Source organism: Otolemur garnettii, unplaced genomic scaffold (genome assembly GCF_000181295.1).
Source record: "Otolemur garnettii isolate 467f Iridium unplaced genomic scaffold, OtoGar3 scaffold00014, whole genome shotgun sequence".
Classification (NCBI taxonomy): domain Eukaryota; kingdom Metazoa; phylum Chordata; class Mammalia; order Primates; family Galagidae; genus Otolemur; species Otolemur garnettii.
This window is the reverse complement of record NW_003852409.1, coordinates 1,544,975-1,548,208: the sequence shown is the minus strand read 5'-3', so window position 1 is coordinate 1,548,208 and position 3,234 is coordinate 1,544,975. Positions and strand designations below refer to the sequence as shown.

The 3,234-nt window shown below is 50.9% G+C and overlaps 1 protein-coding gene across 3 annotated transcripts in view; it reads left to right on the top strand.

The window, feature by feature from the left end:
• Nucleotides 1-1,651: 1,651 nt before the first annotated feature.
• The window catches only part of LOC100947740 (solute carrier family 25 member 51), an 11,618-nt gene continuing 10,035 nt past the window's right edge, over nt 1,652-3,234 (top strand). The window contains exons 1-2 of one of the 3 annotated variants that reach the window (XM_023510614.1): nt 1,669-1,688; nt 2,185-2,211. The gene's annotated coding sequence lies outside the window, so the exon portion shown is untranslated. The other 2 variants (XM_003785150.2, XM_012802293.2) reach the window with 2 other exon arrangements.

Genomic DNA, 3,234 nt, shown 5'->3' with positions numbered 1-3,234 from the left:
TGGGATTTTCTCACTCTTCTGAGTCTGTTGTGCCCCAATTGTGTGTTTAATTTCAATGTTTTCCTTCTGTTCAGGTTTTTGCCACAGGAGAATAACCTCTCTCCATTCTAATCTGAAATTAATTATTTATACTTATGAACATGCTGGATGCCTGCCCAGTTTATGTATTTTTCGAATAGCAATTCACAGAAGACAGGGAAAACATAATCTCGAGGTAAATGCTCTTTCCAACTGTTGCCCAATTAATTGTTTGAAATCATTGTGTAGCCTTGTCATTATTCTGTAGAGTCCAAAATCTATCCCTTGCACACTCATGAGATGCCAGGAGCCTGCAATGGACAGATCACACTATCAGGTCCCACCACCTGAACTTCACAATCTTATCTCCCACTACTATGACTTTCTCCTCTGGTCCAAATTCCACTCCTTCATCCTCCAAGGCCCAGTTCAAAGAACTCCTACTCTATGAAGCCACTAGTGGTTCTCTTTCAAGGGAAAAGTCCCCTCCCTCATGCTTCTGAGTTTCATTTTGATTTTGTAGCCTTCATTAAACTCTAAGCTCCCCCAGGGGGCTCAGACACGGATCTGGCACACCATACGTCCCCCAGTGGAGTGTCTGCTGTGATGGGAAGTAGTGTGATTTCCAACATCCAGAGAAGCAGTTACACACAGCAGCTGAGGCAGGGCTAGGGAGACCAGACACACTTTGGGAGTCAGTGTCTACAAAGAGCTTTTGGGAGAGGTGAGCAGGGAGTCACTCACCAGGAGCTGATACCAATGCTGCAGTTTGGTGGAGTTACCTGCTGAACTAGCCCCAAGTAAAGAACACACGTTTTCCACATTTCACAAACCTCCTGAAGCATTCTCCTCTCCAGGATAACCTGCTTCCTTCATATCTTCACCTCTGTTGTGTGAAGTCCAGTTTACAAATGAGTGAGAATCATTATTTCCAGTGATTCTTGCAACAGCTGAGGGATGCATACAAGGCAAGGGTATGCAAGGGTTCTTTTTCAGACAGAGATCTGGGGCACAGGGAACAGTGACTTGACCAACGACACTCCCTGGAAATGTCAGGGCGCTTACTTTGACCCAGGCTTCCTAACTCTTGGTGCAGTGGCTCCTTCAAAGATCCTGCCAGTATTCTGAGCTTCAAAGGAAACGGGGCTTGAAAGTGATTTCCAAGCACGCACAAGATGTTATGTCAACTGAGGTATGTACGGCTGACAAAAGGCCACTTGGGGGGTTTAGGCCACCTAAGGAAGCCTACACAGAAGCATCATGAAGGCACTTTCGAGTCTTCCATGCACGTGCTAGTCACCTGCAACCAGTAACAGCTGAACTCCCACAGGGAGCCCACGGAAGAAAGCGTTGGCTGTTTCTGGCACGATGGGGCCACCGTACAGCATAAAGCCTAGCGGAGCCCCAAAGGCTAACTGCAGGTGTCAGGACGTGCCCCTCTGCCAGCCCTGCTGACGTTGTCCGCGGCCAGAAAGAGTCTGGCGGCTCTGGGCGGTTCGCGGGGTTAGGAAGAGGAGGCGGGGCGCCGTCTTCCTCACGTGATCCGAGCGCGTCGCCCTGCGCCACGGCGCGCCGGGGTCGGTCAAGGTCTGCGCCTGCGCGGCCGCCGGCTTGCGGGCTCGCCTGCTCGCTCGCTCGCTCGCGGTCTTGCGGGACTGCACTGGTGATGGGTGAGTGCGGGGGCGGGCGGGAGAAGCGCTGGGCTCCTCTCCGCGTCTGCTTGCAGGGAGGAGCAACAGGAAGAAGGTCCGCGGGGGCGACCGACAGCCCTGGGGGCTCACCCCGGTTCTGCATGCGACCCGCTGCTCAGGCGCGCGCCGGTCCCTCGGGCCGGCAGCTGCGGGCCCCACCCTCAGCCTCCTCCAGCTCCTCCTCCCTCCCGCCGCTCGTATCTGTGTGGGCGAACTTTCCCGGGAAGGGGGCTGTGCGTTCACTCGGGCTCAGGCACCTCCCCGGAGCTCCCAAGGAGCGAGGGCGGGGTGGGGGGGCGCGGGCTTTGCCTGAGCCCCGGGAGGGCGGCGCTGGCACGGCCGAAGGGCTGGATCACTGATCCTCCCCCCAAGGGCTGGCGTTCGGGCCTGCTCACTCCGGGACCCCCGATTTAGGAGTGTCAGAGACGGAAGGGGTCTTAGTGATCTTGTCCAGCTCCCTCTCCCTTTTTAACAGGTTTGGGAGATGGACGCTTGGAGAACGGTAAGTTCATCCACATTGCCTGGCAATGCTTGTTCCTCGACACCATATTGCATTGCAATATAGGAAACTCAGTTGTAGAAGGCTTTTCTGAGACGGGGGATGTTGTTAATTGTTAGTCTGTGTACCAGTTATTTCGGTTGAGCAGTTAACATGATGGAGTATGTCACCTCTCAGTTATATTTACCCTTTCTGCATAACCTTTGTTTTACTCTTTCAGCCCTACCTTGCTGGTCTTAATTCCCACCTTCTGTTTCTCTACCTGTAATCTGAAACAGAAGCCCTTGAAATAAAAGTAGAGTGACCTTGCCACTTTGGACCTTCTCTGCCCTTGCTTTGAAAGGATTCCATAGAATCAAAAAGTGCTTACGACTCTGTTGGGTTCCATAGCGGTTTGGGGCATAGGTTAGGTGTTTTGGGACAGGAATCACCTCCAGTGTATCTCCAGGGAAAATAACAAGTAGTTTGTATAGGAAGGTCAGCAGTTCCTTATAGGGAGATGATCCCTGAGAGTAGTTGGTTTATATGATCTTTAGTATGGTAGATAAAAGTAAGCTCAGATTAGTGGATTTTAAAATTGTAGACATTGCTCTGTGTTTATAGCAAGATAGTGCCATAACTAGGACTAGACCTAGGCTGATCTTGTTCTGAATGCTGACTCAGACCTGCTGACTAATGGAAATTCATATCCTTTGAGAGTTACAATCACCCTCTCCCCAGTTTTTGCACAAAGACCTTTGTTCTGGGGTCACAGCTGGATCATGCTTAGCCATGTGGGCTGTGAATTACAGTAAGTATTTAGACTTTAAGCTGTTATGCCACGTGTGTTTGACACTTGTAGTTGCTTAAAAGTCAAGTTAACTCTGATGCTGAGACAAGTTGAGAGTTTTAGATAGCAAGTGTAAAGTTGTGGTAAATAAATTTGCAATAAATAGCAAATTTAAGTGTAGGCCAGGCAAGGTGGCTCACACCTGTAATCCTAGCACTCTGGGAAGCTGAGGCGGGTGGATTGCCTGAGCTCAGAGG